Raw genomic sequence first — 11,552 nt, forward strand, 5'->3', positions numbered from 1 at the left:
GATGGGTGATGTAACTGAGTATGTAGCCAAATGTCTGACGTGTCAGCAGATCAAAGTTGAACATTAGAGACCTGCAGGATTATTACAACCCTTAGACATCCCAGAGTGGAAATGGGAAGACATCGCAATGGATTTTGTGGTGGGGTTACCTAAGACAGTGGGACAGCATGATTCAATATGGGTGATTGTGGACAAATATACTAAATCAGCTCACTTTCTACCAGTTAAGATGACTTATACCATTGACCAGTATGCAGATCTCTATGTGAAGGAGATAGTACGTCTTCATGGAGCTTTGAGGTCGATTGCGTCAGATCGAGACCCCACCTTTACTTCCAAGTTCTGGGAAAGTTTGCAGAAGGCAATGGGCACGCAATTGAAGTTTAGTATAGCGTATCACCCTCAGACTGATGGTCAATCTGAGAGGACTATCCAGATACTAGAGGACATGTTGAGAGCATGTGTACTGGATTTTGAGGGGTCTTGGGGTAAATATTTACCCCTGATAGAGTTTTCCTACAACAACAGCTATCAAGCAACCATAGGAGTGGCTCCTTATGAGATGTTGTATGGTAGGAAGTGCAGATCGCCTATTCACTGGGATGAGTTGGATGAACGTAAGTACTTAGGTCCTGAGGCGGTTCAGAGGACCAATGAAGCTATTGAAAAGATCAGAGCTCGGATGCTCGCATCACAGAGTAGACATAGAAGTTATGTGAATCTGAAGCGTAGGAATGTGGAGTTCCAGGTGGGAGACTATGTCTTCCTTAGAGTCTCGCCACTCAAGGGGGTGAGAAGATTTGGCAAGAAGGGCAAGCTGAGCCCTAGGTTCATAGGACCGTTTGAGATTTTGGAAAGGATCGGTCAGGTGGCCTATAGGTTGGCATTACATTTGGCGTTGTCGGACGTGCACAACGTGTTTCATATTTTGATGCTATGAAAGTATTTCTGATGAGACTCATGTGTTTAGTTATGAAGATCTAGAGTTGTAGGCAGATTTTTCCTTTGAGGAGCAGCCAATCCAGATACTAGACAAGAAGGACAAGGTCCTGAGGAATAAAGTTATACCTTTAGTAAAGGTATTATGGAGGAACAGCAAGGTCAAGGAGGCGGTCTGGGAGTTGGAATCAACTATGCGGGACCAGTATCCCAAGCTGTTCAGGTAAAATTTTGAGGACGAAATTCCTATAAGGAGGGGATAGTTGTAACATCCCAAATTTCCTAATGTGGCTTAGTGCCTGGATTAGGGGGCCAGGAGGCAATAATTGAGTTATTATGTGAATTATACTATAATATAAGTATGCTTGCATGTTAGAAATATTAAGTATGTGTATGTGGGCCCGTTTCTTATAAGAAGGGTATTTTAGTAATTTGACCCGTTTAGGGTATAAATGCAAATATGTGTTTGTGTGATTGAGACCACATTATTATGTGGATATGTTTTGGTTACTTGACGTGAGGTGATCCCGATGAGCAAGTTAATGGAAAAGTCACAACGGAGTTTTATACCTGGCTCGGTGTGAGCTTGGGGGTATTTTAGTAATTTAGTACATTACTAGGAATTAGTGGGTAATGGGAAATTATTTGATAATCATGTGTGAATATTTGAAGTAACGGGAATTATAGGACATAGTTGTGAATTAGCAGGAAATGAGACAAAGGACAAAATTGCCCTTGAGAGCATATGAAGAATAGGCTAAGGGCAAGGGGCAAATTAGTCATCTTCTGTTTAAGTATAGAGTTTGGTGAGCTGGGAATTTTTGAGAAGGTTAAGGAAACTAAAAGAAAGAAGACTCAGCAGCTCTCTCTCTCTCTCTCCCTCATTCTCTCTGTTTTTCATGAAGCTTGAGGATTTTTGAGGAAAAATTGGTGGTCAAGCTTAGGAATCAAGGTGATAGGCTTGGGGAACTGGAGGATTAGCTCAAGAGGATCAATATAGCAGAGGTAAGGTCTGTAATTCAAGGTTTAATTATGAAATTTCTGTGGTTATTGACTGAAGTTTAAGTTTTGCATGTTTGATAGTTGGGGAAAGAATTTTGGGTTGTTGATGGGTTTTTAATTCAGTGTTTTAGTTAGGTTTGGCTGCAGGGTGGAAGTATGTTAAGTATGGGAATTGTGTTGGAAGATTGGGAGAGAATTGGGTGGTTTTTGGTTGGGTTCAGCTAAGGGAAAAACCCAGAAAATCTGGGTTCGAAGGGAATCTGCTAACAATAACCACAGTTTAGTGGTTTGCTATAAATAACTGTCTTTGAGAATGATTTTGTGAAATCTGTAAAGTTATGTGGTAATAGCAAAACTTTCTTTTACTTATATATTATCTCCCACTTTTACTAACAAATCTTGTGCTTCACTCTTTTTTGCAGATCCAAATATGTTTAAGCAATTCAACACTTCCTTTGCCCAAAAGAGGAAATCTAGGGAAGGTAATAGCTCAAACCCTCCGAGCAAAGTCGCAAAGACTGTACCGACCAGCCAGGGGAGATTATCTAACCAGCCTATCACCATCCTGCAGTTGACTCCTTCATCACTTCCTCCTTCTGCTAGCTTAACAATTGCCCGAGCGGCTAGCTTAAGTGAGCCCCTTCGTATTGCTAGTGATATTGGAAAGGAGTTGCTAGACCACACTCTACATCTTGCTACAACAACTCAAACCTTTGAGTCTTTACCCCGGCTTAGCGTTGACATTGTCCTTCAGAGAGGTCTTGTACAAATGATGAGTGTAAGTACCTTATCATCAAGACGTCACACTTTGTTATTAATTGTTTTTACTCTAAGTAACATTCTGTTATCCATTTCAGGCACTTATCACTATCAGTCATGCTCAACACCGAGCAGTAGACTATAAGGAATCGGTCAAAGTCTTGAATGACCAATTGGTGGAATCCCAAGAGAAGATAGAGCAACTGACCAAATCTCATAAAGACCTTCAAGAAAAAACTGAGCAGGCAGAAAAAATAGTTGCTGTAATGCCCTGCTCCCTCAGAGTCGTTACTAAGTGAGTTTAAAATGTGCTCTCAACTCGCTAGACGAGGTTTTTAGAATAAAAGTGTGATTAAACTGAAGTTAAGGCTGTAATCCTTGAAAATCCCTTAATTCATTGAAAATTTCAAGTGTCTTACATTTGGGATCCCAAAATACAGTTTATAAAATATTTACAACTCCAAAACAAGTTTACAAGTGATTAACTCTCAAGGTTAGGGCTTATACAGCCTTTTCTATAGAATACCCCCAACCAAAGCAGTTGGGCAGGCCAAACATGTACGCGCCTCCCCCACGCTCTCCGTACTCATGGCTGGTTGACCTTCTCTTTGCCCTTACCTGCAACACAGAGCACCCGTGAGCCGAAGCCCAGCAAGAAAACTCATACAGCACATAACATATGCATATCATACAACCACTATAGCAGATAACTCATATTTAGTCAGACAGTCCATAAGATTTATTCACATACACGACCATGCCGTCCCAGACGCGTTACCAAAGCCTGGGATCTCGGTCTACACCGTAAGGATATCCCATGTATCCATTGGGGTCTCACCCTAACCACGAGCACTCCATGTGCTAGGTGGTATTTCCGGCCCCACTGCCGTTCTCGGCCTTCGCCGTTCCCGGCCCCTCGCCGTTCTCGGCCCCTTTTCCGTTCACCCTGCTATTACCACGTTTAGCATTCTCAAATAACAATCAAATATATAATCATTCATTTAGTGCTACATCCTAGCAATAATACAATCTAGGGCCTCGCCCTGCAATAATTCTATGGGCCCAAGCCCTGCTCTACGGGTGCTACAGTTTTCTTACCTGTATCCCGAGCTTTCCGATGCACCAAGGCCGCGAGCACGATCCCCTAACTCGAGCCTCTCCGAAGACCTAGTCACAACACATATAAAACACCATTTAATGCTAACCAATCCAAAATCACTTCCCAGGGCCAATCCCACACTCTCAGAATCCCCAAATTCCTAAAACAATACATCAGAAACATCCCCCGAACCCCCAGAGCAAAAGCTCAAAATTGCAAAATTCCATGTTCTAAAAATGGCCTAGCGCCGCGGCACTGCCCTAGAGGGCCGCGGCGCCCAGCAAGTCAGAGAGCCTTCCCCTGTCCCGAAGCAGCCTCGCGCCGCGGCGCTCCTTCGCGAACCCAGAAATCTAGGTTTTTCCCCTGCATTTACCCAAGCCAAAACACTCCCAATTCACTCCCAACACATACCCAAACCCCAAAATCAGTTTAAAACCCCAAACAAACCATTTAACAAACTATAAACCTCAACAACAAGCTCAATTACTCATTTACACTCAATATCCACACTTGAGTTTAAGATTTCAGAAATTTAACACTAACTCTCCAAACTCAAACCAGAATTTGAGTAGGATGTAAATCAGACCTCCAAATTCCTAAACCTTATTAGATATGAAAATTCAAACATATTTAAAATCCTTACCTCAATCAAGAGTTCAAATTTGAGCTGCTCTTCCCAATCAAGTCCCAAGCTCAAACCACAACCTCCTGCTGAACCTAACCCCAATTATCCCAAAAGTTCCAAGCAAAGCACATAACTCAGTTCCAATTCCATGATTCTCTTAGTTAAATCCCACAACACATACACAGAATTTTACTTACCTCAATTCACTGAGTAATCCTTCAAGTTCCCTTAACTTAAGTTCTCTTCTTGATCCCAAGAGGTTTCCCCTTAGTTCTCCCTTTCCTCCTCTAGGTTTCCTTTCAATTTCAGCAAGAACAAGAACAAGAACTCTTAAAAAAGCGTGTTGCTCAGGTCCTCTCTCTTCCATGGAGAGGCGGCGAAAACCTGGGCTGAAGCTTGCCAAATCTGCTACCTCTTCGGAGCTCCCTTCATCTAATGGTGAGAATTCTGACCAAAATCATTTTGAACAACCAGTGATTGAAGAACCAGATGGAGTTGGGATTACGGAAGATCAGGAAAACGATGTTCGGTCCTTGGATGTTGGATCGCAGAAGGACCACGATCTTGATAAGCATCATGAAACGGTGAACTGGGCTGCAGAAGTCGAAGAGCAATCCTTCCAGGACTCAGCTCAGGAAACTTGGGCTAAGTTTCGCGAATCAGTTCCCTCTTATGGTGGCACGATGCTTCATTACTCAGAACCATATCAGAAGGATGGCCAAATTGTTACGAAATTGGATTTGGAGGAGGTTGAAGTAGAAGCTTCTTTTTGGAAATCTGCGATAATATGCGTTGTTATTGGGGCAAACCCTCCTCTGGCAGTGTTTGAGGGTTTTGTGAAAAGGATTTGGGGTAACCTTGGCATAGTGAGTGTTGCCCGAATGAATGATGGATTTACTATGGTGAAATTTAGAGATGAGGCAACAAGGGATCTGGTGTTAGAATCAGGGGTTGTGCATTTTGATAGGAAACCTGTTGTTCTTAGGCCTTGGACCACTGATATTGAGTCTCTGAAATCCATCAAATCTGTTTCAATATGGGTTAGGTTGCCTGATATGGGGTTACAATACTGGGGAGTGAACTGTCTGAGTGCTCTAGTTAGCACAATAGGTAAACCCATTATGATTGACAAAATTACTCAGAATCGATCTATGATTAAATTTGCTAGAGTCTTAGTTGAGATGGAGATTACTGATACACTGCCGAAATTTATTAGCTATTTTAATGAGAAAGGGAAAATTGCGGAACAGATTATTGAGTATGAATGGATGCCAACAAAGTGCTCAAATTGTAAGAAGTTGGGTCACTTAGTTTCTTCTTGTAAATTTGTTTCTGAAGCTGTTTGGAGGAAGAAAGAGGGGAAGGAAAAGGAAGGTAACAATGGTAGTTTGCCAGATCAAGATGGGATCGAGAAGGTGGATGGCCAAAATGAGCATAACTCTGATCATATTCTAAAGGGTAGCTCGTCTGACGCTAGTCCTTCTAGATCCCCTCAGTTAGCTGAAGACCAGGTTTCCTCTATTCCAGTTGAGGAAAAATGGATTTCTCCGAAACCAACAAGAGTTAAGAGGCATGAAGTTCAGGTCCCTGTTAAACAAGCCATAAACCAATTTAGTGTTCTCCAGGAAGGTCAGAAACTAGCAATTACAGTCCCACTCAATTCAACTACTCATGGATTGTATCAACATAATGAGTTGGAATGTTAGAGGGATGAATAAGGTGAATAAACAGAAGACTATTCTGGATGTGTGTAGGCTGAATAAAGTTGGGCTTGGGGCTCTTCTTGAAACAAAAATCAGGGGAGTCAAGCTGAAAGAAGTTATGAACACCATGTTTTATGGTTGGGAGTTTTAAAGTAGTAAGGTTGTGGAAGGTAGAATCTTGGTGATTTGGAATGCAAAAATGGTGCAGCTGGAAGTGTTACAGGAAAGTGATCAACTATTACACTATCAAGTTAGGTTGCATAATCAGAATTTTTTCTGTATTACTTTTTTTTATGGTTCAAATAATTTGGAGATGAGGAGGTGCTTATGGATGGATTTGGAGCACTTGTCTTGGCCTAGTAAAGCTTGGATGGTTCTTGGGGATTTTAATGCAATTTTTAATCCTAACGATAGAATGGGTGGTCGTCCTATTACATTGAAAGAAATGGAGGATGCTAGAAAATGGTTAGAGCTTGGTTTGGTGGAAGAAATGAAGACCATGGGTCCGTTCTTCACTTGGTCTAATAATCAAGAAGGTGGGGCTCGTATTTTTTCTAAGTTGGATAGGGTGTTTGTTAATGAATCTTGGCTAGATGATCATCCTTTAGCTTCGGCTGGGACTCAGTGGGAGATTGGTTCAGATCATTCCATGATTTTGATTAAGCAGCTGCCAGCTATAAGGGTGGGGGTGAAGCCATTTCATTTTTATAATATGTGGATTGCTCATCCTCAATTTAGAGAGGTTGTCCTTAATAACTGGAACCGGCCTTTGAGATTTTCTGGCAGGGGTTTAGATCAAATTAGTTGGAAGTTAACTCGGCTCAAGCATACCCTGAAGAAATTTAATTGGAAGATTATGGGGGATGTTTCGTGTAATTATGAGAGAAGCAAACTTGAGTATCAACAAGCTCATTCTAATTGCCTTGCTGATCCGTCCAATAGAGTGCTTTCCATTGAAGACTGGGAAACTTATCTTGAGTTTAAGAGGCATGAGAAGTTATATGCTAGCTATCTTTATCAAAAGAGTAAAATAGATTGGTTAAGGTTTGGGGATTCCAATTCCTCTTTCTTTCATGCCAGTCTAAAGAAAAGAAAGTTAGCTAATAGGATTGTTTCATTTGTTTCTGCTGATGGAAAAATTGTTGATGATTATGAAAAAGTTACAGACCACTTTCTGGTTCACTTCAAAAAATTTCTGGGTACAGCTAGTAAAGCTTCTGGGGTTATTGATTATCAAGCTATCTATTTTGGATCTGTTTTGAGCAGGGAGGACCAGCTGTGTTTGATTAAACCTTTTACTGTCAAGGAGGTTAAAATAGCTATGTTTAGCATCCATTCTATCAAAAGTCCAGGTCCGGATGGGTTTGGGGCTGGCTTCTTTAAAGCTTTATGGAAGGATATTGGTATGGAAATTGCTTGGGCTGTTCTTGAGTTTTTTGAGACAGCTATCATTCCTCACTCTTTGAACAGTACTTTATTATCTCTTATTCTGAAAGTTGATCAACCAGTTAATGCTTCTGAGTTTAGGCCTATTGCTTGTTGCAATACTTTATATAAATGCATTTCCAAAATGTTATGCAATAGACTTAAACATGTGCTTCCTGCTTTGATAAGCCAGAATCAAGGGGCTTTTATTAAGAATCGCCTTCTTGCTCATAATGTTCTTATTCTCCAAGATTTGCTTAAAGGTTATAATAGGAGAAATATTTCTCCTCGTTGCCTTATGAAGATTGATATAAGCAAAGCTTATGACTCAATTGACTGGAATTTTTTGGAAAATCTTCTTAATGCATTGTGCTTTCCGAAGAGGTTTATAAGATGGATTATGGTTTGTCTTAGGGGTTCTTCTTATTCCTTGGTTTTGAATGGCAGTATTCAAGGGCGGTTTCAAGGTGCTAGAGGGCTTAAACAAGGTGACCCTATTTCGCCTTTACTGTTTGTTATAGTGATGGATTACCTTACTAGATTGTTGCTAAAAACTTCTACGGCGAAAGAGCTCAGGTTTCATCCCTTATGTAAATCTTTAAAGCTGGTTAATCTCTATTTCACGGATGACCTTCTTTTGTTTTGCAAAGCTAACCAGGATTCAGTCAGACTAGTTCAGCAGGTGTTCACTGTGTTTTCTAACTCTTTGGGTCTCACTATAAATAAATCCAAATCCAGAGTTTACATAGGTGGGCTTGATGCAGGGGAGAAAGACAGATTGCTTCAGGATTTTTGTCTGTTAGGAGGGCAGTTTCCCATGAGTTATTTGGGAGTTCCCTTGAGACCGACCAAATGGAGGGCTAGTGACTGTGATATTCTGATTGAAAAAATGAGAGCTAGGCTGAAAGGGTGGTCTAATCGCCACTTATCTTATGCTGGCCGGGTTCATCTAATCAATTCAGTTTTGTTGGGGATTAGATCCTATTGGATGAATATATTCATTTTACCTCAAAAAGTTGTGAGAGCAATTGATAGTCTGTGTTTGAAGTTCCTTTGGGGTGAGAAGGGTAACAGAAGTAAAATGCACAGGATCTCTTGGGAGCATGTCAGCAGACCTAAATGCTTTGGAGGGTTGGGGTTCAAGGATAGCTCTTCTTGGAACAAAGTAGTTATGGCTAAGTACTTTTGGGCAATCTCTTCCAAGGAGGATTTGTTATGGGTTAAATAGGTTAATGGTGTTTATCTAAAGGGTGAATCAATCAGGGAGTATCGTTTAAAGCAGGATACCAGTTGGTATTGGAGGAGAATCATTAAGTTGAGCCATCTCTGGTCTGGTTTTGAGATGAATGCTGCGGTTAGGAATGGAAAAATCCATCTGGGCACCCTGTATTCGATTGTGTTTCCTAGAGAGTTGGTGTAGTATGTAAAGGCTATCTGGTGTAGACTTTCAGCTCCAAAGCACCAGTTCATTCTTTAGCTTGCAGTGAACCAGAAATTGAATACCAGAGACTGGTTAAAGTCCTGTCATATCCCTCTGCTTTCAGTTTGCTGCCCAGTTTGTAGTCAAGAGGATGAGTCTCATAATCATTTATTTTTTGATTGTGTCTTTTCCAGAAAAATTCTCCTTGCTATCCAGGGTTGGCTGAGAGGTTTATCTTGGCCGGTTCAGTTTAGAAATTGGATCAAGTGGCTGTCATTGCCTCGGACTGGCTGGTTTTCGATGATACTTCATGCAACTTGTGCAGCAGCTGTGTACCATATTTGGCTGAATAGGAACCATTGCTAGCTTGATAATTTTTGCTTACCTGTGTATAAGATTGACCATTCGATTAGGTACTCTATCAAAGCTAGAATTCTAAATTTAGTAGGCAGTAAGTGTACTTATCGAGAAAAGCATATGCTTAGGTTTGTAAAGAATCTGTGATTGGTGTTCTGGTTTTGGCTGGGGTGGGTTGTTCCCTTCTTCTAGTTTGTTTGTAATTGTTAGTTGATCAATATATATTTTCTTTTGATAAAAAAAAAAAAGATAATGCCTAAGTGTAAAACGTGAATGACTCTTTTCCCTCAGCTGAAGGTTCTTTACCTTGCCAATTTACTATCCTATCCCCCCATAGTTATCCTCTCCTAACTAAACCTCAAGGGCACTCTTGCCCTTTCCCCTATATTACAATTCTACCATTTCTTCCACCTAAACTTGTTACTCCCAGCAGTTTCAAACGGTTACCCAGGTTACTCAATCACCAATAACCATTAACCATAAATCCTCAACTCAACTCACAAAATTCCCCAAAGTACCCCTAGGCTCCTCCCGAACCGGGTATAAAATCCCGTTGTGACTTTTGAGTTATCTAGCTCTCTAGGACCGTCTCAGCACGTGCATCACATTAATATCACCACACCTACGCGGTGCAAACCACATAATACAATTATCACATTTATGCCCTCAACGGGCTAAGATTACCAATTTACCCCTATCATGCAAACGGGGCTCACATGCATATTTATACCACCTAAACATGCATTCTAATCACATATTCATTTAAATTAATATATTATCATATTAATTCACTTATTGCCCTCCAGGCACGCTAATCAAGGTCCTAAACCTTATTAGCAACTTGGGGTGTTACAGTTGCTGACCAAGAAAGAACATTGAAGGAGTTGACGAATGAGAACAACAAACTCATCCAAACCAACAAGAAATTAACCGACCAGCAGGAGAAACATATTCAAGAGATCGAGGAGTTGAAGCAGGATAAGGAAGTCGATCTCGCTCGCTACGAAGAAATTTGTTTAAACTGTTTCTACCAGATCTGGAAGCTGAACAAACCTCTTAACCTTGACTTTCTTTCTGAAGAAGCAAAAGTCGAGGAGCTCGACAAATGCGAAGCCAAGGCTGTCGAGGAGGCAGCTCTTCCAACTGGCACTGTGCCTGCCTCTCTTGCTCTATCTTTTCGACTCGAGGAGACCCCTGATGATGATGATGTTGACCAACCAGGAAACAACCTTCCCAACCAATGAGCATATTGGACCGACCAGACAATATGTTTGGTCGATAAGAGGCCATGCTCAACTAGAATAGTGAAAACTTTGTTCCCAACTAGTAGTTTACTTCTTTTTCTCGCACTTTATGTGAAGACAATTTTATACTTTACTTTTCTTTTCTGACTTGAAACATTCTAAGTCTATTTAGACTTAAAACCTTATAAGTCTTTTTTTGTGAATAGTAAAGTCACTCTGATGTATGCCTTATATTTTCGCATAAGTACTTAGTTTTCTAACTTATAAATTCTAGAGATTTCATAAGTCCCTACTAAGTATGCTTTCTCACACTCTTATTGCTCTAACATTTTATGAGCATAATGTTTATTGTCACACAAATATTTGCTTCTAACTTGAAGTTTTGAAAAATTCCAAGTTACTTAAGCTTTGTCAAACAAGTTAGCTTAATTGCTTTTTTTTACTTCAAAATTTACAAGTCAGCCTAAAAAAAAATATCTTAACTCATGCTCTTATTTCCTGTGTTAAATTATGTACCAGTACACCCCATGTGCCCCCCAAGTGATCGAGGGTTGAAAGATCCTTGGTTACTTGCTACTTGACCAAATTTGTTCGAGCAGTTAATTACTCATAAAACACATAGAACATATAGAAAATATTCAAGCAGTTGAACACTGCTTGAATATATCGACCAGTTGAACACTGCCCGATTTTACTGACCAGTTGAACACTGTTTGGATAATTAACACACATGCATATTTGTAGCAAGAATCGACCACGCTGCGCGTAGTCCCTTTTATTACTCGTAAATTAAAATGGACAGAATGTGTCTAATAACGAGTCTTAAACAACAAAAATTGTTCAAAAATAAATAAATGACTAGTTAGCAAATAACCAACTCATAAGCCAAACTCAAATAACAAGTTAAAAAACTTGAAATTAAGCTACCACTTTGAAAGCGATATTTTAGAGATAATATATCCTCAGATGCTCGCCATTC

The sequence above is a fragment of the Humulus lupulus genome, chromosome 9 (assembly GCF_963169125.1).
Source record: "Humulus lupulus chromosome 9, drHumLupu1.1, whole genome shotgun sequence".
NCBI lineage: Eukaryota > Viridiplantae > Streptophyta > Magnoliopsida > Rosales > Cannabaceae > Humulus > Humulus lupulus.